The 24,630-nt window shown below is 35.4% G+C and overlaps 1 protein-coding gene across 4 annotated transcripts in view; it reads right to left on the bottom strand.

Annotated features, from left to right (window-relative positions):
- Positions 1-24,630, bottom strand: part of RALGPS2 (Ral GEF with PH domain and SH3 binding motif 2) — a 237,860-nt gene that overhangs the window by 186,634 nt on the left and 26,596 nt on the right. Inside the window, exon 1 of one of the 4 annotated variants that reach the window (XM_051998865.1) lies at positions 12,777-12,931. The exons of 2 other annotated variants lie outside the window; for them this stretch is intronic. The gene's annotated coding sequence lies outside the window, so the exon portion shown is untranslated. Of the gene's footprint in view, positions 1-12,776; positions 12,932-24,630 lie in introns of those variants that run through there. One more of the 4 variants, XM_051998868.1, reaches the window with a different exon arrangement.

Here is a 24,630-nt window from a genome sequence, read left to right on the forward strand (position 1 = left end):
GTAAATATGTAAAAAAATGAATGTACATGTATAACCAAAAAAATGTGTTATATGTAACTGGGGAAAAGATAAAAATTAAAAAACCTCTGCTTTGTGTTCATATTATGTTAAAATTTATACATACATACATACATACACACATATACACTTAAAAAAAAACCCTCTACATAGTAAGTTCAAGGTTTCATAAACAATTATCTATTTCTACCCTAAAAAGCTAATGTTATCCTTAGTATTTGAAGAGGACCAACATGACACCATCAGAGTCAAAGCACTAGTGCCTGACTGGTTGATCAAACTAATTCAAGCTCAGTAATTCTACCATGATCAGGTATAAATAGTCTATATGAACATTTGGAGTGGAGATGTCTCTAAATTTGCACATCTTACATTTTTTTTTTGAGCTACTGCAATTCTGCTTTGCTCACCATACTGGGTGGTCTTCTGCCAATGTCTCTCATGTCATACAATTGACTGCAAAGTTCTTCAGAGAGACCTTGAGAGTATTCTTACATTGCTTCTTTTGACTTCCACATGAACATTTGCCTTGTATGAGTTCTACATAAAATGGTCTTTTCAGCCTGGAAAGATTTACATGAATTGATGCTAAATGAAGCAAGCACACCCAGGAAAATATATACCCAGCAATTCAGTGATCCAAGGCAATTCCAATAAACTTTCGATGGAAAATGCCATCCACATCCAGAGAGAGAACTAGGGAAACTGAATGCAGATCAAAGTATACTATTTTCACCTTTTTTTTCCTCTCTTGTGGTTTTCTCCTTTTGTTCTGATTTTTCTCTACCTACCTGATTCATATGGAAAACACGTCTAAATAAATAAATGTACATGTATAACCTTAAAAAAGAAAAGGAAAAAAATAATCTTTTAGGCAAACATATATTTGGTATTTGAATAATGTGACTAGACCATTAGAGTTATGTTCTCTATAACAGAGTTATTCATGTTTGACAAATCAGCTTGAGATAGAATCCAGTGGCCAGTACGTACCTTATCTTGCCAAATAATCCTCAGAATCTTCTTAAGACAATTCAAATACAAGTGATTTAGTTTCCTACCACTCTGTTTCACAGGTATACAACAATGAGGTCAAGACAGGGGTTCTGTGGACCTTCAGTTTGAAAAGGAGCCTAATATCTCTTCTTTCTAGGCTTTCCTTGGAGCCTCCCAAACGATGAGCTAGCACTGGAAATGCTTGTTTCAACATCATCATCTATGTTTACAACCCTGGAAAGTACCCTGAAGAGCTAAGTGATCCTAAAAATTCAAAATTTATGCATCTACTGTTCCACATATGCATAGTCTGGTGATGAATGACAAAGAACCTCTATTTTCTTGGAGATGTCAAGCAAAAATTAGCACAAGCATTCTGTACACGATATTGGTTGAACTGACCAAGGCCTCTGATAACGTCAATTGTGAGGGATTGTGGAAGTTCAAGGCAAAATGTATTTGCCAGAAGTCTATCAGTATTAATGCCAGTTCTAGGGCAGTTTGCTTGCATGGATTCTGGATAATGGACAATGATCTTGCACTTTTCCTAGTCACCAATTGAGTGCAAATAGCAAGGCTATTTGGTTGTTCCCATATTTTTAGTATGTTTTCAGCAATGCTGTGGGATGCCTTCAGTGAGGAGGAAAACAGCATCAAGGTCAGCTACTACACTAGCAATAAACTATTTAACTCAAAAAGCCTACAAGCCAAGATTAAAGTGAAGAAAGAGTTGATACTTGACTTGCTTGCAGATGATTATGGTTCAATGCAGTCTCTGAGACCAAGATACAACTAGAACATGAATAAAATCCTCCCAAGTATGAAACACTACAGATAATAAATGTAAGATTTTTTTTCCATGGGTTGTTCAGTTGAGGAATTTTTTTTCTTTTTAAATTATTTTAAAGATTAGCTATGTGAGAAGTCATTGAAAATTCCAGGTGATGTTTTTTTTTTTTTTAAATCAATAAAACCTTATCTTTAAAAAGTTCAGTTTTGCATTATGTGGACATATCCTCAAACTATAATTCTTTGCCAAAAGCAGAACAACTAATAATTATTTGATATGTCTTGGCAATTTCACCCTTCAAGAAATAGAGGATCAACAGATCCAGAAATTCTGTTCTGGCTCTAATTTTTTTCACCAAAAGAAGAACTAATTGCTGGGATATAAATGACAGGAATTATTTGATAAAGGTGACTACTCTACCTTTAAATGTGATTCAAAATGGAAAGAAAGATTAAAGACTGACATATCCCTGAAAGTTTAGAAGGGTAGAGTTTAAAGAATTCAAAAAAATATAGATATCTATATTAGAGATTATAGATTAACACCCTCTCCATTTCCCACTTTCCAGGAGAAAGAATAGGAAGCTCTCAAGAATAGAAATTCTTGTAATAGAGAAATCCAAAAACCAAAAAGTAATCATTAATAATTCAATGACAATTTGGAAGATTTCCTTTAAGAGAATGAATCTGGCTCTGTGTTGTTTCCCTCCAAGAAACACATAGTAGGAAAGATCTCGCATTAGCCTGGGATCTAGGACCCGGTCATCTCCCTGCTAGTCTTGGTCTTTATCTCTTCGCCTTCTCCAGTGCTCCAGAGACCATCTAAAACCAAATCGATTTTTCACTGCCACTATTTGCCTCCTGACTGGATTCACCTAGATTCTATTTTATATCTACCCCTAGACTGTTGACAGGTGGGGGGTAGATTTATTTATTTAATAAACATTTATTAAGTACTTACAATATTAAAGGCCCTTTGTTAAGCACTTTACTAATATTATCCAATTTGACCCTCATAACAACCCTGTAAAACATTATTATCTCCCATTTCAGAGTTGGGGAAACTGAGCCAGGAAGAAATTAAGTGGGGATGATTTGAACTCAGGTTTTCCTGACTAAGGGTCCAGCTCACTTCCTAACCTTCTTCCTGTCACCTCACTTCAACAATAGCTTTCTCCAGTTATAGATACTTTGCTCAGACTCATTTCCTCAAAGATTAGTTAACATAATTCTACCTGCTCATTTTCCCCCAGATGATTTCTGGGGCAATCCCTTTCTCTGTATAAATTTCATTTCTCAATCCCAACTGTCCATTTCTCTTTAGCATCCTTCTCAACCTTAACCCTGGAATGATCCATTTTAAATCTACTCTCAGGCCTCTTCTACTGTGCTTTCTGGAATGTCTGCTCCATAGTTTCACTTGCTTCCAACTTTAAAACTTTTCCTTTCTCAAACTTCTGTCATTCATTGAGATCTGCCTTCCTCATGATGACCTTACTTCCCTTACTTTCCAGTCCTAATTGTACTTCTTTACATTTATGTCCCCCAAATACTGATTATGTTGAAAGGATCTAATATTCTGGCTTTACGTTTACACTTAACACTTTTCCTCTACCACTATCAATTAGAAAGCCTCTCCTGAGTCCATGCCATTCAATTTTATTAACTAATTCAAATCCTGGTGATCACTCTCAATCCCTATAGCATTATCCTTTTTACCTCAATGAATTCAAAATTACCTCATTCAAATTCTCTCTCCACCAAAACTCTTATATTAAGAGTCTTCAACATATACACTGTGGGGCTACCTCAATAGTACCCTAACTTCTTCGTTCATCAAACTACTCAATTTCCATGACCCATACTTTCTCATTATCCCACTAATACACAGATGGTCATACTCATTTTGCCATCATCCACAAGTGTTCCAATTCCTTGTTCATAAATTATTAAATTCTTTGTTCTTTTAACTTTGCATCCTTCTACACAACTTATGGACCTTAACTCTATTCTGCTTCCTCACCATGACCTCTAAATCCTCCACCAACACTGCACTAGCTATTTACTCTCTCACCACCCCTAATTCTGAAGCCTTGGTAAATCAGTTCAATTCTAAACTATGCTTTGTATTCAAATCCCTTTCACCTTGTCCTACTGCCATTTATACTCTGCAAACCCCAAACTTGCATTACTCCATCCTTTTACTTCTTTCACTCCTATTCACAAACTTTTGAACAGAGCTAGAGAAAATAACGAAAACATATTACATTATCTCAACCGAGACAAGGAAAACCCTATGTACACTCTTGATTTTTCTATTCTATATTCTCCAGCATGTTAGTTACCCCTCTGTTATTCCTGTTTTCTCTCTAATCTTCAATCTCTTCCTATATAGCTGGTTCCTTTCCTAAGGTATAAAAACACATTCTTTCTTCATCCAATACTTATTAAAAAACAAAACACTCCACAACTTCTTCCAACCACTTCCAGCTGCTAACATTCTCTATCTCTCCATTTTGTGGCTCAATTCTGAGAAAATCACTTATATATATTTTTTTAATTTTTTTGTTTTTTTTTTTTTTTTGAAAATCACTTATATTAGATGCTTCCACTTCTCTTACTCTTTCTAAGCTCTCAGAAGCCTGATTTCTAACCTCATCATTCAATAGAAACTGCTCTCTTCAATGTTGCCAATAATCTCTCAACCCACAACACTGGAGGCTTGCTCTTAGTCCTCATCCTTCTTGACTTCTCTGTAGTCTTTAACATAGTGGATGACTCTCTACTATCCAAGTTTCTATAATATTCTTCCCTGTCTGGCTGCACTCTTTCTGTTTCCTTTGCTGGTACTTCACCTCAGACATGCCCACGAAGCACAGGTGTCTGTCAAGGCACTATCATGGCCCTGTCACTTAATGACATAGGTTCAATTATCTTTCTGCAAGTGATGCTGAGATCTATAGATAAAGTTTAAACCTGTCTCCTGAGCTTCAATCTTCCACCACTAACTGCCAATCAGGTCTTAAAATCTCTACCATTTCTCATCTACATCCCTCTTCACTCATACAGTCATCAAGTCTAAGGCAAGCTCTCATCATCTTACAGCTGAACTACTGCAGTAAACTGCTGGTTGTTTTCCCTCCCTGTCTCAAGTCTCTCCCTACTCTAAATCAATTTTCCACTTACTATGAAAATAATTTTCCTAAAATACAGGTATGACTATGTAGAATGACTACTCAAACTCTAGTGACTCTCTGTTACTTCCAAGAGCAAATAAAAATTTTGTCTACTTTGAATTTGAAGCCCTTTGCAATCCGGTCCCTTTCTATTTAATCTTTAATGGAAAAACTGTCAAATTCAGAATTACTCAAAAATTAAATGAGCTATCTTAATAAGTATTCAAGCAAAACCTGGATAATTAATTTTGGGGTTTGCTTTTCAACTAACATTTTTAATACATTAACAAAAATATGTGGCAAGACTGTTAACTTAAAAAAAAAAAAAAAGATGCAGCAGCAAATACGTATATGATGGATGTAGAAGCCAAGGATGGAGGTCATAACAGCTCACTGTAACATTCAAATTGAAGTTCTCAATGAAAATGACAATAGTCTGGGAGTGAATTCCATCGAGCTCTCTAAGCAAATTCCAGAAGACTCTAGCAGGAATTATTATCACACTCAATAAAACACATGACTGAGATTTGGGGAGGAGATGGGAGGAAAACCATTAACTTTGTGAAAGGACACAAATCTTATACAGGTATTGGCTGGATTAACTGGTCTCTGAGTTCCATTCCTAACTCAGACACTGTGATCAACTGTAAGATCCTTGAGGACAGGGGCCAAGTCTTAAATCTTATTCTGCTATCTATTACTCTGCAGTATGTAGCACAGTATCATGTACATACTACATAGCCCAAATCCATTGAATAGATGTATTTAGAGATGAATGAAGAAATATATAGAGTAAATGATTTCTCAACTGCCCAAGCTTTTTTAACAACAAAATGAAAATAATGTTTGGAATCCTAAACTAGAATAAAAAGTGTTGATTTAAAAACTTTAAAGTGTTAATTTCCATTCACAGAAGGAATGAGAAAATAAAAATTTACCCTTTTCTAGATCATTCATAAAAACACTACATATATGCTACTCTCAAGAGATCCATTTAAAACACTGAAACTGTGGTATAAACACAGGTATTTTAAGTGTGCTAGATGGTCTAATTCTTTGAAAAGCTTATATACTGTTTGCATATACTATAAGAAACGATCAGTAGGATGATTTCAAAAAGGCCTGGAGTGACTTACATGAACTGATGCTAAGTGAAATAAATAGATCGAAGAGAACATTATACACAGTAACAAGAAGATACAATGATCAATTCTGATGGAAGAGGTTCTTTTCAACAGGGAAGTGATTCTGGCCATTTCCAAAGGTTTTTTGATAGAGCCATCTGAACCCAAAGAGGACTATGGGGACTGAATGTGGATCACAATAGAGTATTTTCACTTTTTTTTTTTTTTTTTTTTGCTGTTTGCTTGCATTTTGTTTTCTTTTGCATTCTTTTTCTTTTTGATCTGATTTTTCTTGCATAACAGGATGACTGTGAAAATATATACAGAAGAATTGTACATGTTTAAAATATATTGGATTACTTGCTATCTAGGGGAGAGATTGGGGGGGGGGAGAGAAAAAAAAATTGAAACATAAGATTTTGCAAAACTGGTGTTGAAAACTATCTATGCAAATGTTTTGAAAATAAAAAGCTTTAGGGGCAGCTAGGTGGCACAATAGTTAGAGCACCAGCCCAGAGATCAGGTCGACCTGGATTCAAATCTGATTTCCTACACTTAACATTTTCTAGCTATATGACCCTAGGCAAGTCACTTAATCCCAAGTGCCTTGGCCAAAACAAAAAACCCTACTATTTTCCAGGCAATAAGTTCTGGGAATTACAAAGAAAGGTTAAAAAGACAGTCTCTTTGTTCTCAAGTATCTCATATTCCAATGGCTCTTTTTTCATTCTCCCAGGTTACTGGTGAAAATGTAAAAAAAAAAAAAAAAAAAAAAAAAAATTAAGCTTTTAAAAAAACCAATGTGTATTAAAAATCAACTAATTTTTAAAAAAGCATTATATACATTTCAAATACTAGAAAATATTCACCAAAACAGATAAACTCTCTAGAAATAAGAAGTGAAAATAAAAGTTATTTACTTATTAGTCCAAAGCTGTACAAGTAATGTGAAATAAGGGTTCTGGCATCCCAATTCTTAGTTCCAATTTCATTATAAAGCTAACTACAAATTCACACAATATTTTATATTGATTTCATAGCCATATATGTGTCAATATATAATATGTACATATTACATATATGCAATAGCTACATGAAATATGTGACCCAAATACTAATGTCTATATACAAGATGTATCTATATAACATCATGAATTTTTTTTAACAGAAGACAGTTTTATAAAACATTTTGTAAATTTTGTGTGAACAACTATATCTAGCTATAATTTAAATTCTCTTTGTTTTTAGTGATGCTGATACTAAAATACTAAATATAACCTTTTAAATTAAGTATGTATTTTATTCAAGTGGTTGCCTTTTATATTTTGGATGCTTATAATTTATTGACTCATGAAGTTAACGTTTACTTTTACAAAAAAAGAATTTCTATCATGATCAACCAGGTTTTACACCAGCATTTGAAAATCAATTAAAAAATATCATTTTAATGAGTCCAAAAAAAAAAACCCAACATGATTGTAAACTTGTATGGTAGAGTGGAAAGAACCTATACGCATTCAGAAGACCTGAATCCATACTTACCTGTGCTACTTTGGGTAAATCACATCCTTTTGCCTTTCAACTCTTAAGATCTAAGATTCTAGATGTAGCTCATTATAAATGATTAGGGATTTCTATCTTGTAAGTATAAAAACACTGATACTATAGTCTATTTAAATACATAATATTTTAAAATTTCCATTGTATTTTCTTTTTATTTAAAATTTAAAAAAAGAAAGTGACTTTGAATATCAGTTAACTCAAGTCTTTCAGCTTATAAGAAGAACCAAAGACCAAGAAAGACAAAGTGCATTTCACAATTCCATAAAATTAATGGATGGGAAACAATTTAGACTGGCAGAGGAAAATCTGGGTCTTTTGACTCTCCAATTTTCTTCCTACTATATCATATTCTTTCCTTTAGGGAATTAAGACAAAATTGAAAACCAGCATCAATGTTTTAATTTCAGTAATTCAACAATCAACAAATCTTTATTACAAGTCTATGTGCACACTGCAATCATAATTTACTTTGAAAACAGTGTGCAACATAAATTTTTTCCTGATTTTTCCCCAAACTGTTCAAAGCCAAATTTGCAAAACTGTAATAGAGAAATGCATTAATAATATCAAAGAGCTAGATAGGAGATGGAAGATTTAAAAGAACTTATAGTACTTGAGTCAAGGAATGCCTTTTCTCCCCTCAGTAACAGGTACAGAAAGATTTTTTCAAGAATCCAGATAACTGGGCTAATAATTTGAAATACTCTGTGGACCCAAACAATTCCCTAGATAGTCATAAGACTTCACTCTCTCTAACTTTAAATTGGGATAAACATTCCCCAACTACTTCTGGCAAAGAGAATATAAAAGCCAATGTAAAAATAAAGATTATAAGGTGAAAGATGATTTTAATTAAAGATCCTCAAAATACTTCAATTCCACTTATTATTGTTTGATTTTAGACTATCTTCATTTTCTTGGAAGCTGTAAAATTAAACTTCAATTTCCTATTTAGCTAAAGGTCTGTCAAAGTTCTCTCTTACTAAGAGGTCAAAGTCAACATTAACTTTCCAACAGTTTTCCTTTACCAGTTCCAAAAGTTAAGTCTGGAAATGTCTATGCTATAATATTAGCATTTGAAAAAATACCTGAGAATTCCTTCAGAAACTTTTCAAAGTTAAAAGTAGACTTCATATCACAAACCTGCAGAACACTTTCATTCTAAGAACAAAGATGTTGAACAAAACTTAACATTGAAGAGTCTTCCAAAGAAATATTCTGAACAAGATCTTGTTAGATTATCACCACAGAGGTTTATCTTTGGCTACAAAGCAAAGTCAACCTCGGTAGAGAAATCTGATGAAGAAAAACAGTAAGCAAAGTGAAGAAATTGGAAGCATATCAATTAGTTCAAGATGAAAGTTAAGTCTTTGTGGCTCCAAGAAACCTTATTATTCAAAAGCTAGTAACTAAGAGTTCTCTGTGGTGGCATACACAAATTGGCAAGGAGACATCTCAATCCAAATCATAGTGTTACACAGTATCCAAATTCTTTAACTGGCATTTACTTTATATAAGCATGGGTATATTTAACCTAGATATTATTTGTTCTTTTAACAAGGCATGTATATTTACAGATAACTTGTTCTTCCTTAGGACTAGAATGTATACAAACATTCTATATTATATATATTTAAATATCTTTTAATTTCAAGTACTAAATTTTCTTGTTATTACACTACAGTAAACTATCCTAAAACCAGAAAAATTCAAAGTATTGAAAAGAAAATTTGCTAGTTACTATAAAACCACACCAAAAATTCGATTTTCAATCTTAATTCTATAATGATAATATCAAGGTTAACACATGCCACTAAAACAACTTACAAAGAAGTTTCCATTTTCCTCTACTTTTGGTTAGTCGTATTTGTCATGCTATGATGAAACTCCTCACTTGTCAGTATGATACCAAAAAAAAAAAAAAAAACCTACCCCCTTAAAAGTTAATGGCCCATGGAGTAACTAAACAAAATGTTCAGAATGAAGCCATAATTTTAATCTAAATATTCTTATAAAATGAAAATCCAAAGTTCTAAACAGAATTCAACAGCCATAAAGTTGTGTTCATCTGAGGACACCTTGTTCTTGAACTCCTTGTATAATACAAGAATCAAATTACAAAAACTTATTTCCAACAGTTAAAGTATTTTAGGAAAAATTCAAAACAAATGAAATGTCATTCAACAGGTTAATTTACATGTTAAAAATAAAATTCGAAACTCAAAGAGAGGAAATAGATAAATCATAATGTAAGCTAAAGTTAGTGATGTAAAAGACTCTAGAAGAAACGATCAACATTTGTACATTTCAAGAGCGAGAGCTATGTATACCTCTATGTATATAGATGTATTATATGTGTATATGTATATGTATGTATATACATACATCTATGTCTATTTCTTTCCCATTCACATAATTTTCAAGTGAACCTTCTAAATAATGTTTAGAGACTCCAAAGACAGAGTATATTTATAGCACAGAGAAGAAAATCAAAAGAATGAAAAATATGAAGGCACACCTTTCTACATCATATATACTATATACATAATTTCAATACACTAATGGACCTTTACAAAAGTATGTAGTTCTCAAAAATAGCAACATTGATTATTTAATATTATATACATATTTGTGTACATGTATATTTTCCTCATCCACGTGATTTTTAAGTGGTCCTTTCTGAAGCTCAGAAAAATGGTTAGACACTTCAATAGAAAAATACCCTCATGGAACAGAGAAGAAAAGAAAAAGAACAAATTCTATAAAAATATACTCTCATGTAGTACATTCTACATGTTATGCCAATGAAAACCTGGTACAAAATTATGTGGTGACTTTTTAACAAATATCTCATAAATCATGTGAAGCAGGAAAAAAATGCTGATAATCCACATCATCTAATGTTGGATGACACACAATTCTGTGTGTTGGTTTCTTTAATACTTGGAAGCAAAACATCAAATAAAAATGCAATTAAAAAAAAAACAAATGAATAATTTAGTTCTCTTGTAAGAACTTTTAAAAACATGTGATTAAAGAGCTTTTACTTTTTAGACATGTTTTTTATCATTAAACAAATGACTTCAAAATGAAATAGTCTTGTTTTAGAACCTCATATTTTATTCTATTCATATTAACAAGATATGCAAATTATTTTAAGTTATGTTACAATGGTATTATCTTCTAATTATCTTCATGACACAAAATGAATGCTTCTACCTTTAACTGTATCACATGCGAAAGAAACTCTGCCATAGCAATAGGAATTCTCCGAGAGAAAACTATGATTTAAAATTCACATTTCAATTTTATTTCTGATGAAAAAATTTGCAAATAATGACTAACGACATTTTCATGTTCCAAAAAGATATCATTTCAAGAATGATCAGGGAAAGGAAGAATGTGATTAAAAAAAAATATATATATATATATACACATATGTAGGTCTAAAATTCTGGCACTTTCTTAAATGAAAAATGACCTAATTTTAAATCAATTAAAATATTACATTCAAACATATGAAATAATATGCAAAGTTCAAATCCTTTGTTTCAGGTAACAAGTATATTTTCAAATCTTTGAAACAGTATTAAGTTCTATGGATCTTCCACAGAACTTAAGTTGAAGAGATCATTTTCAGGAAATTAACAGTTTTTAATTCATACATAATGCTATCGTAAGCAGTAAAATGCTCAAAAGAATAACATTAATATTTATTATTTTAGTATTTGACAGCACTTTCATAAGCATAATTATATTGGGTGGAGAAGGCTTTGTGGCTAACAAGCTATGACCTGTGTGACAGTAATACCCTACACTACAAGAAAGAATTGAAATGCTTTTTCAAAGGCTGTTGTGATGGTCATTTTAGAGATTTAAACAGAACCAGTAACAAAAGAGTATATTTGAGTATGGAAATAAATCCACCAAAGTCTGACAACTGGTAAACAAAGGTCCCTATAGCAACCACAGAGTGGAAACGAACTGAGGACACAAAAGGGATTTGCTTCTGACTTTATCCCCTCACTTCATGTTTTTCAAAGTTCGTAGGAGATGGTGAGTTTCTCCAGATGCAATGCCAGGTTTCAAGTCCCCCTCCTCTCAGCCAGTCTACACCGGGGCTGTTTCTTCTTCCAGGGATCTCAGCAAGCCAAACCTATTAGCATTTGCACTAAGGTAGCTCCTATCACCACGCAGCTTCTTCCCAAACACGCCCACGTACACAGAAACTGGCCTTGCCTGCGCCCAGCCTATCGTGCCCACAGAAAGGGGGTTCAAGTTGAGCTTCGCTCTCAGGACCCCCCGCTTGTAGGGAGCAGGGGATGAAGGTGAGGCTTCCCCCCACTCCCAGCCCAGTCAAGCTACCTAGCTACGCTGTTCCAGCCAAAGCTGGACGGAGGAGAGATGAACCTCCCGTGCCCGCTCGGGCGGAGATGAGTCAGGAATGTCCTCCTCCCACAAGTGCCCCGCGTGGGGGTCCATTAAGGGGCTCGGCTGGGGGGAGGGGGGGTGTTATGCCCACTCCCAGCCGCTCCAAGCTCTCCCGATGCAGAGCTCTAAGTGACCGCCGCTGGGGGAACACAAGCAAGTCGGGGCTGGGTGCAGCTAGGCAACAGGTCAGAATGACCCAGAGGAAGGACCACGACGGAGCCCCAGCAGCAGCAGGTCAGGGCGCACGAGGGGGATGGGGGCCGGAGAAGGGTCCGGCGAGGGGGCGGGTCCCGCCTGCCCAGACACTCCCTCCTCCCCCCTCCTCCGCACACCTGCACCGTGGAGGCGGCCGCTGCCACCCCAGAGGAAGAGAAGCGTCCGGGTCACTTCGGAGACAAAGCTCTGGGGGGGAGGGAGGTGGCGGCGCCCCCCGCAGAGGGGCACCGAGGAGGAGACCCCGCTAGCCCCGCCCGGCCGCCGCAGCCCCCTCCCTCGCTCCCCGCGCTGCGCGGCTTCTCCTCGCCGAGGCCGCGCCTGGGCCCCGCAGATAAACAGCCGGTGGCGGCGGCTGCGGCGGAGGCAAAGACAACGTCTGCCCCCGGGGAGAAGGGGCCGAGGAGCCGCCGCCGCCATTCCCTCGGAACGGCCCGCTCCCGCGGGCGGCTCGGTGGACACTAACCTGTACGGCCGCTGCAGCCGCCGCCTCAAAGGATGGACCCACGACGCCGGCCCGGGGGCGGCTGCTGCTCCTGCTGCTGCCGCTCCTGCTGCTGCTCCGCCGCCGCCGCCTCCCGGGCTAGCGCTCCCCGACCGTCGCCGGCGCGATCTCTCATTCAGCTCCAGCAGCAGCCGCCGCCGCCGCCGCTCGGGGGAGGGGAGTGTGCAGGATCCACCCCGGACGCTCTGGGGGGTGGGGGAGGAGGAGGAGAAGAGAGGGTGCGCGCGGGCGAGGGAGCGAGAGTGAGCGTGGGAGCGCGCGATGGGGGGCGGGGGGCGGAGGGAGGAGGCCGGAGCCGGCGGCGGGCGGGGACGCGCTCCGGGCACGTGCGCGCGCGCGCTCAGACACCAACTGAGCCCTTTCGGGCTGGCGGAGGGCGAGAGTGCGGCGGGGCCGAGGCAGTGGCTCCCTCGTGCCTCCCCAGCCACCCACGCACCACGCTTGCTAGCCTCTTGCGGACAAGTCCAACGGCAGGCGGAGTGGCTGTTGTGCGTCGCTCGAGGCGGCAGCGGCCGCAACTACCTGCAAAGTCTGCCCCCACCCTAATAAAAGAGCAGAACGTGGGGTCCATTACCCGTCCAGGAGAGGAAAACACTCGGGGTGTGACCTGATTTCCATGAAGTTAGAGGGGGAATCCCACCCATCCCGCCCCAAAATTCAGCCCTCCCCTGTGACCAGTGCAAAACACGACCTGATCCCAGCGCGGGTTTTAGGAGCTACTCGGTTGGTGCTCACGGTCGTTCCCCCGCCCTGGATGCCCAGCACTCCAAATCACGGGGGATGCATCAAACTGCACCTATGGCTTTGGGGTGAAGGGCGGCAACGGCTGGGGACAAATGGGGGAATTAAGAGCCAGGCCTCCTGGGGACTCTGCAAGATAATTCGCTTTAATGAGTATGTGAAAAAGAAAAAGGGTATCCCTCCCGCCCCCTTCAGGGTCTCGGGATAATGATTTCCAGGTGAATAAGATTTACACTTCTCTGTAGGAGCGTGGCGCTGAATATGGGGGATAATAAAATAGCTTTGGTTAAAGGGCTTTTCTCTAGAAAGAACAAAATGAAGTTGGCCTAAAATGTGGAATGGCGTGATGTTTAAAAGTTGCAGTTTGTGGAGGGCCCTGATTAAAATCAGCCTCACTTGAAGGCAATGTGGTAGTAAATAGGATATGTTTTCAGTGGGCCACCTTATATTTGCTATAATTTAGACTATTTAGACTAATTACTAGGAGAGCCACATGTTTTTCTTCTGCGCAGCACTTCAACCATGAAACATGGAAGGAATTCAGCGAGCCATCACTGTATAAAAATAGAAACTGACCAGAATTGGAGCTTCCAATTATTTTGTGTAGCTTCATAATAAACATTAATTGGAAGCAGACTAGTTTGTATTTTTTCCTAATACCTGCCTAGTGCCATAGCATTTCATTCTACACCGGCAAAGCAAAAATGACCTTCGTCCCAGGGTCTAAATGATGGATGATTCTGCCAAAGGCTCTCAAGAAAAAGCCAAGGGAAAGGGCACACACCTCAAAGAGGGAAAGCAAAGTCAGTTAAGAAAAAGGCCTTCAAAGGAATCTATGGGAAAGGAGTCTGACAAAAAGTTATAGAGAAAAAAAGGACAACTCTAAGAAAAAATATATATGATATTATGTATCTATAAAGTGCTTCCAAAGAGAGAAAAAAATACTTGCTGCTTTAATGAGAACTTTAGAAAAATAAAATTTAAGGGGCAGTTAGGTGGTCCAGTGATAGAGCACCGGCCCTAAAGTCAGGAGGACTTGAGTTCAAATTTGGCCTCAGATTCTTAACATTTCCTAGCTGTGTGACCCTGGGCAAGTCACTTAACCCGAGTTGCCTCAAAAAAAAAAAAAAAAAAAAAAAGCCCGCCTCCTAGTTTTGATTTTCAAGGTTCTGAGTAAATGTTTAGTGTTTTGTGAATGTTAGTACAGGATTAAGGAAAAGGTGGCTGGCTGGCTTTGTGCCAATCACAATACACATTTAATTATTACAAATAATTAACTATTATTGATTAACCAATTTTAAAAAGTGGGGAAAAGTTAATACTGATATATGTAAATAGCCATAATTAAGTTAAACTTGAATTTGGCTCTCATGCAGATACCAATGATTCTGTGTTCTTATATCTACCACTAATTTTCAGAGTTTAGGATAAGGCCGATGAAGTTTTCAAATGGGCATTAATGAAAGGCTTTGTAGTTCATGGAGCTAAAGAAGCAGTGGTTTATGATGGCAGGACTGTCTATTCATTCTTAACTCCAGCTGATTATCTGAATCTTGAGTGAGTCATTCAAATTCTGCTTCTCAGTGAGATAAGTTCCAAAATGACATTAATTCTATTAATTGGCATAGTAAGCAATTAGTAAATATTTTTTGAACTGAATCTGCAGTTCAAAAAAGTAAATAATATATGACTATTAAAAAGATTTTTATTTAGTTTCATGACTTTTAATTTTTTCCTATGACAGCTTGGTTTTTAGTTGTCTTAATATATTTCCATTAATCCATTGACTGGTAGATGTTAAATAGTGGATATTTACATTAAAAGAAAAACGTTTGAGGGGTACTTAATTTTTTAAATTAGAGCACTTCTTTTCAAACTCTGTAGAGAGCTTTATGTACTCCATTTCCTTATATCATCAGGCAAAAAGAAAAAAGTATACAAAGTACTGAAGTATAAAATGACAAATGCTCTTCCACAAAATAAAAATCAATAGGAATGTAATACAACTAAAAGTAGTTCCTAGTCATCACAGTATTTCTAAAGAAGCATTAAGTAATAACTCTGTTAACAACATTTAAAATTATTTTAGTAAATAAGCCAACAAACTCAACTAGATATGGAACAAATAATTATGGAGATAAGAAACCACCACTAACAAAAAGAAAACAAATTGACCAGAACTGAGTCTTAACAATTTCTGTAGTTCCATAGTAAACAATGAGTAGAAGAATTGGTCAATTTCATGTTACTATAGTCTTTAAAAAAAAAACTAGAAAATTAGGAAGCTTATTACGGTCATAAAAGACTTGCAAACAACGTAATTATGAAAATAAACATAACAGTTATTTGGCTAATTTTAACAATGCTTTTTTTTTTTTCACTTTAGTAACATTAAAATCAGTTAAAGTAATGGTTCATTTCTCTGATATGACCAAAAAAATATGGTGGACTATTTAATTTTCGAAGTACCTGAAAGTGACAAAAAATTTCATTTTAATTTCTTTTGATGGAATTTCATCTAAAATATATATTATCCAACTTTCCTGAAGAGTATTTCAAAACAATTTAGTGTTTTCTTAAGGACTTGTAAAAGTCAGCAAATATTAAATTAAGTGTTTTATGTATTCAAGGTTCAGTGTTAGACCATAGGAATACAAAAAACAAAAATAAAAATATCCTGCCCTTAGTTTGTATCCTCCTGGACAGAAACAATATGTACTCAAATAATATATTAAGCACAACACCACCCAAAACAGAAAACAAAACACTGACAACTCGGGGAATGAGGAAGCTTTCTCGAAGGCAATGGCCCCTTAATTGAAACTTGAGGAGTAGACAATGATTCTAAGAGGCAGAAATGAAGAGGGAAAACATTTCCAAGCTACTTGGGGTGGGGGTGGGGGTGGGGGGAACTACTTGTACAAATACATAAAGGCAGGAGATGAGGTCTAAAATTAGAAAAATGTCTGCTAGCCCAATTTGGTTGAAATGTAGTTCTCTAGTAGAAGTTTGGCATGAAACTAGTTTGAAAAATTACCTTTTAAAGTTTATCTCTAATTTGTCAGAGATAGATTATGGAGAGCTCTAAATGCCAAGGTAAAGAGTTTGTATTTCATCCTAAAGGCAATAGAATACCAGTGAGGGTTTTAAGCAAAGGAAAGATGTACTCAGACTTTTGTTTTAGAAAGCTTGTTTGACTTCTATTTGGAAGATAGATTCAGAGGAAAGAAACTGGAAAGAAGGAATCCAATTAGGAGGCTATTTTAACAGTGAAAGTTAAAAAGATGGGGGCGGGGACTGAAGCTATAGTTATTGGATAGAAAGGAGGAAAAAGATGTTACGAGATGTTGGGGAGATAAAACTGATAAGAGTTTTTTCAATATTATAAACTTGAGTGATTAAAACGGTGTATTCTCAATCAAGAAAAGTTTGGGTTCCATTTCGAATAGCTGAGTTTCAGCTATCTATTGAAGGAAACGTCCAACTAACAGTCCAGTAATGTTCTAGCAGAATTTAAGAGCAACCATGGAACTGTATACGTAACTTTGGGAGTCATCTGAATAGAAATGACTCTTGAATCTGTGGGATGTGTTGAGATTTCCCAGAGAGAGAAGTGAATTCAAAGTCATATCTTGGGAAACATCCACCTTTAAGAAGCTGGAAAGGGATGTGATCTATACAGATAGGAAGCTACTAGAAGAAGAGTGTCACAGAAGCAGAAAAAGAGTATATAGAAGGAAAGTGAGTCCGCAGAATAAGAATCCATAGTGAGGTTAAAAGGATGAGAAATGGGGAGAGGAAGGCCATTGAATTTAGCATTTAAGAGAAATTGTTAATATTTTCAGAAAGTAGTGGATTAGAAATGATAATGATAATTGCTAGCATTTATATAGCACTTGAAGATTTACAAGTTTACATTGGTCCTCCCTTCAACCTGGGATCTGAGATATTATTAGCCCCATTTTAAAAAGGAGGAAGAGCAGCTATTTGGCACAATAGATAAGAGCATCAGGCCTGGAGTCAGGAATACTCATCTTCCTGAGTTCATATCTGGCCTCAGATACTTAGTAGCTGTGTGACTGGGCAAGTCATTTAATTCCCTTTTTCTCAGTTCCTCATCTATAAAATGAGCTGCAGAAGGAAATGACAAACTACTACAGTATTGTTGCTTAAAAAAAAAACAAAAACCAAAACCAAAAAGGTTCTCAGAGAATTAAGACAGGACTGAAATGAGTAATTCACAACAGATGAGGATATTCAGTCAGAAGTCAATTGACTTAATCATAGTCCTACACTTGTTAAATAAAAGATCTGAATTAAAATCTTCCTGATTTAGAAATGAGTGAGTGATGAGAAAGTGGAGGCAGCAAGTACAAAGATAGAGAAAGAAGTAATGAAAGTGACTATAGCATAGGTCACTGAGAAAGAAGTAATGGAAGAAGTGACCACCGCATAGGTAGTCATTGGTTTTAGAATCAGGGGATTTGGATTCAAGTCCTTATTTTGTTAGTTTCTACCTATGTGATCTTGGATTCAGAGCCTCAGTTTTCTCACCCTTAAATGGAGATTGAACTGGGTGATCTCTTAAGATCCCTAGGTTTGATCATTATGAAAACTAATCCTTCAGAGCTAATGAAATATGATTCATTTTTTGTTCCTTCACTAAATATTCCCAGTTTGCTATACTTTTTGTTTTTATATCTACATTGTAAAATAGTTTTTCTATGTGCTTTCTTTTCAGTTGTCCTCCCTTGCCTTTAGTGATAGCTGTCCCTCCCAACCTCCCTAATACATGCTTCTCATTTACCTTAGTCTAGGAAATCTAATAATGAGCAAGCAAGTTCAACTGCTGCTTAAGAATAAATGAATTCAGAATGAGGGCCTATGAAATGAGCTTGTGAATTAAATGTTTTAGTGTTTTTAATTTCTTAAAATCTATGTGGTGATTCAGAGATCTTTTTTTTTTTTTTTTCTGCTTACTTCCCTGTTATTTGCTGTTGATTTTTCCACATAAGGAACATAAGGTGGTAGTGTAGTCTGTATTTTTTCAAAAGTCATTTCTGCAACATTAGAATCTATCATTGTTTTTGCAGTTATTTTGAAAATTGAAATTATTTATTATTGTACATATTATTACACAAATTATTATTCTACATAACCATGATGGCATCATGGTGAGGCTAAACTTTCAAAAGGTAATTTCCACAGATTTTAAATGATGCTGCCAAATCTACCTGATTCTTCTCCATGTCCATTGTCAGATTCCCAATTTAATGTCTCAGTGCTCAGTGCCTAGAGTATAACTTGAAAATGCTTTTTTACTTCTTTAGCTGATATCAAAAATACTTTTAACATAAGTTAGTAGTAGAAAGACAGTTAATGAAGGTCTACAAATATTGAATAAAAATATTTTTCCTGCCTTGTTTTGCATTTGTAAAAATGTATTGAAGAGCAAGACTACTTTCAAAAAGCTGAAAACATCTGAAACATTCTGTCAATAGGAAAAATTAAATGGAAAAAGTGTCATCAGCTACTGTTCTAAGCACATTGAAAGTATATTGCAGAAGATAATTTTCTGCTAAGAGTATTATGCAATAATAAAATTGTATATCATATTACAGATGGGAAAGACCTGCTTAATTACCGAGTCCATTTCTCTGTAGGAAAACAACACTCTCTGTTGGTTTTTTCATTCAAAGAGGAAGATATATAATCCTAGAAATTAGTGTGACTAAGCATTTTCAAACTCCCTTGTTAGCTAAATACAAAAGCCACATTCAAATATTAATTAATTTTCTCAGAGAAAGATTAGTTCCTCATTCTTAGCCATTCAGCTACATCTGATATTAGATTGAAAGCTATTCTATCCCAGCATCATAAGAACTAGAAGGGACCTTGGCGGCTACCCCATCATTTCAAGTGTTCTAGCTTGAAAATATATATATAACAAATTAGTTACTAATTGATGACAAACTAGAACTCGTTGAAAATGCAACTTAATAAGCTAAGATTTGTGTGCATAGGTCATCTGCTTTTCAATAAAGTATTACTAATTACTGATATGAATCTTAAAAGAAAACTTTTATAAAATATATAGATTTAAAATACCATTTTTCTATCATTATTCTACACCATTCAAGGAGATTGAAAAATAAATGTCTTACACCTGTCAGACGAGCTAGAATGACAGGTAAAGATAATGTGGAATGTTGGAGGGGATGTAGGAAAATAGGGACATTAATACATTGTTGGTGGAATTGTGAATACATCCAACCATTCTGGAGAGCAATTTAGAACTATGCTCAAAAAGTTATCAAACTGTGCATACCCTTTGATCCAGCAGTATTACTATTGGGTTTATATCCCAAAGAGATATTGAAGAAGGGAAAGGGACCTGCATGTGCAAGAATGTGGCAGCCCTCTTTGTAGTGGTAAGAAACTGGAAACTGAGTAGATGCCCACCAATTGAAGAATGGCTGAATAAATTGTGGTATATGAATATTATGGAATATTATTGTTCAGTAAGAAATGACCAACAGGATGATTTCATAGAGGCCTGGAGAGACATACATGAACTGATCTGAGTGAAATGAGCAGTTCCAGGAGATCATTATATACTTCAACAACAATACTATATGATGACCAATTCTGACGGACCTGGCCATCTTCAGCAATGACATGAACCAAATCAGTTCCAATGGAGCAGTAATGAATTGAACCAGCTACACCCAGCGAAAGAACTCTGGGAGATGACAAGAACCATTACATTGAATTCCCAATCCCTTTATTTTTGCCTGTCTGCATTTTTGATTTCTTTCATAGGCTAATTGTACAATATTTCAGAGTCCAATTCTTTTTGTACAGCAAAATAATGGTTTGGACATGTATACTTATTTTGTATTTAATTTATACTTTAATATATTTAACATGATGTCATCCTGCCATCTAGAATGGGGGGAAGGAGGGGAAAAATTGGAACAAAAGGTTTGGTAATTGTCAATGCTGTAAAAATTACCCATGCATATAACTTGTAAATAAAAAACTATTTTAAAAAAAAGAAAAAGAAATGTCTTGAATCTATAAAATAAACAATTTTATACTACATATAATATACATGTAAACATATATTCATCTCATATTTAAGTCTGGGGGTAGGATGAAAACCTGTGACTTTATGTGTTTGAGAAACAGGTGTGAAAACTCTGTTTACCAATGTATTTAACTTTTAATATTGGAAAATTGTCTGCAAATAGTATATGCCTTATTTTAAAAAAATTTAAAATATATATATAGTATATGCCTGAGATAGGACTTCAATTCAGATCTTTGTAACTCCAGGACAGATTTTCTTTGCATTTTATTGGGAATTATAAACAAGCTAATTTCTCATATTTAATTTTCATTCCCAAAGGCAACAGAAAGTTGAGAGAAACATTTTCTTTCACAGGTACTACTTTAACTGGTTTCCCAGATGTACTCCCTCCTCACTCCAATATACCCAACATTCCTACATGATTCCAAAGTAATCAACCTAGTGCACTGATGTGATCATATCACCTAATTTTCAAAAAATCCATTCATGGCTCCCTATTGCCTATTGAAGAGTTTTTTTGTGAAATCAATCAACAAAAATTTATTAACTGCTTACTATGTAACAGGCACTGTGTTAAGGAATGAGGATTCAAAGATAAAAAACAGTTTCTGTTTTCAAAAAATTTATTGCCCATAAAGAGAAACTGTATAAATATAAGTAGATATAAAATATGCACAAAATGAATATGAGGTCACTGGGGAAGATTTATGGGAAAGGAGTTGGCATTAACAGTTGGGATTTAAAAAAAAAAAATCATATCAAAATTTTACTTGAGGTAAACTGAAGGTTGGCTGGGTTTTCCAAAAGAGAGAGCTTTGAGGAGGAGGGCATTCCAGGTTTGAGAAGCAACGAGAAAGCCAGTTTGGCTGGACCAAAAAATTCATGAAGGGGCATAATGTATAATTCAGGAAATAAGACTAGAGCCTGATTGTGAAGAGTTTTAAATGACAAAAAGAAGAAGTTTTTATTTGGTCATAGAGGCAACAGGGAAACACGCTTTTTGAATAAAAACAATGACCTGTGCTTAAGAAATATCACTTTGGCAGCACGGATGGGAAAGGGAAGACACCCAAAAGGCAAAGGGAAAAAGGAGACTTTCATATTATTCATGCAAAAGCTATGAAAGATCTGACCCTGGGGGTTGGCTCTGTGACTTTCTCCCCCGAGGCCACTCCTGGACTTCCCTGTTTCTGTGGAGAACTTCACCATTTTTTTAGGACCATGGGATTACTAACAGAGCTAAAAGGAATATTAGATATACTATAAACTCCTTCATTTTACAAATTATGAAATCAAGGCCTGGAAGTGTGAGGTGATTTACCCCAAGTCACACAAGTAACATGGGGTATGTAAGATTTCCTATCCATGTTTGCAACTTTAGGGTCTCCCTCAACTCTTAGGTTTTTTTCACCCCCAATATCAAATCACAGGACAAATCTAATTGAGTTTATCACTATAACTTTTATTTATTTTTATAATAATAGCTCTTTATTTTTTCAAAATACATGCAAAGATAGTTTTTACCCTTGCAAAATAAGTTCCTAATTTTTCTCCCTTCCTCCCTACTTCATCCCTCCCCTAGATAGCAAGTAATCTAATGTAAGTTAACTATGTGCAATCCTCCCTACCATATTTTTGTATTCATTATACTGTGCAAAAAAAAAAAATCAGATCAAAAATGGAAAAAAATGAGAGAAAAGCAAACCAACAACAAAAAAAGTGAAAATTCTATGCTGTGATCCACATTCAGTCTCCATAGTTCTCTTTTCATTACAAGTCTATTGGAATGGCCTTGAATCACCTCATTGTCGAAAAGAATCAAGTCCCTCACAGTTCTACAACTTTCATTTACTCCCTTCTCCTCACTCAACAAGTACCACTATATATTAGCTTTTTATCCCTTTTTTGCCTAGATTATCACCTTCTAAATTGTCTCCCTAATTGACACATAAGAAAATAGTATGAAAAAAAATTATGTGACATGATTAAATGATCCTATATTTATAAAAACAAACTAACAAAGAGAAAATTAACAAAATAGATGAAAGGCAATATTGAAAGGGGGATAGAGTCCTAGATTTAGAATGTGTGGGATGGATGCTAGATCCCCAAATTAACTAATCAGAGACATCTTCAGGTACAAAGAGAAAGCATTTATTTAATCCCTGCAGGGAGAGGCCCAGACACACCTGGGAGCCATCCCAATTCAGGACGTGTGGCCCTGGAAACTGGTTAGCGAGAAGTAACAGCTGGTTAAATAGGAAAAGACTTGAACCTTTTCATTGGATAGACTAAAAAGATGTAACCGTTCTTGACCAATAGTCACCAATGTTGTCTGCCTCCCATAGGTCACTCCTGCAACTTCATTAACTTCCTGCATCCCAGGGTTCAAGGTCTGAGAATAGGGATCATGTGATTTTCTGAAATCCAAGGCCCAGCTAGATATAGGGATCATGTGACTTTAGCCTAGTCTCATAAATTTGAGAAAACTTTATTCAATCAGTTTCATTCAAGTAGATGTATGCAAATTCAATTTATGATACCACCTATTGACCATAGGCCAATCATTTAATCTCTCAAACTCAAGAAACTCCCTGACACGTACCTAATAGTGCATAAGTTGCATTCTAGGTTGGTAAGAAGGATAAAATCGTAAATCCTTAGTGTATTGGTAGTTGTATAATGAATTGAGTATGATTTTTTAAACTTTAAAATAAATTAACAAATAGACAAGAAAAATTGATAACTAAAGAAGTAAATAAAAATTTTTAAATGCCCATTGAAATAATGAGACAAAATTGAGAGACTTAGCTAATGTTACAAAGAAGAAAAATAAAAATGAACATAGTGAATTTGTAATACACAAAAAGGAAAAAAGATCAGAAAATCAGTACACAATTATAAGACAATAAAAGTAAGAATTTAATGAAAATAAACATTTAGAAAGATATAAAATGTGTCACTAAAATAGGAAATAGAAAATTATTAACCTTATGTCAAAAAAGGCATAAAGCAATTTATAAACAAATGACAAAAAAAAAAAAAATCCTCATCCGGAATTTACAAGTATATTATATCAAAAATTTAAAGGGCAAGTATTACCATGCTATGAAAATACACTTCAAAGTAATTTTTATGATTCAAATGTGATTCTGATACCCAAACCAGTAAGGAATAAAGCAGAGAAAGATAATAAAAAAATTACTATTGCTAATTTAAATGAACACAAATTAATAAAATTTTAGCCAATACACTAAAACATTATCAAAAAGCGTTTCCAAATTTGTTTTATATCAAGGATAATTCAACATTAGGTAAATAATTAGCAAAATTATATTAAAATGGCCAAAACAATACAATTATATTATCAAACACAGGAAAAGCCTCTGATACAACACAGCACTCTAATATCAAAAAACATAATGATATATGTATCCTTTAGACCAAAAGTGTGTTCTAAAATCAAGATAGCATTATTTGCAAGAAACATTATAAACTTTCTCATAAGCTCAGCATGTCCCCTTTTGGACATTTTTTGGGTATACTATTAGAAAATGCTAATAATAGCAATAATACAAGAAAAAGGGAAAGAGAATTTTTAAAATACCCGTGTCCCAATAAGAAGATAGTTTTCTTAGAAAAAACTCTTGAAAATTAGTAAAGAAATCAATAGGATTAATTGTTTTAATAAACAGGTTACAAAATAAATTCACAAAAATCATATTACTAAAAATAGAAAAAAGAAATTTCAAAATTTCTTCAAAATGCATTTTTAAAAATCTCAAAGTTTAATCTGATTCCTTATAGAAATAAAGGAAATTTTATTTATTTATAAATATTTATAATTGATTGAAATATATAATTTATAATTATGTAAATATGCATTATATATAATATATAAAAATAATCAATGTTCAAAGATGATCAACCATGCCATTAAAATAAAAACAAAATACTTCCTAATGTAATCTATACAGGTAG

Source organism: Antechinus flavipes, chromosome 4 (assembly GCF_016432865.1).
Source record: "Antechinus flavipes isolate AdamAnt ecotype Samford, QLD, Australia chromosome 4, AdamAnt_v2, whole genome shotgun sequence".
NCBI classification, from domain to species: Eukaryota; Metazoa; Chordata; class Mammalia; order Dasyuromorphia; family Dasyuridae; genus Antechinus; species Antechinus flavipes.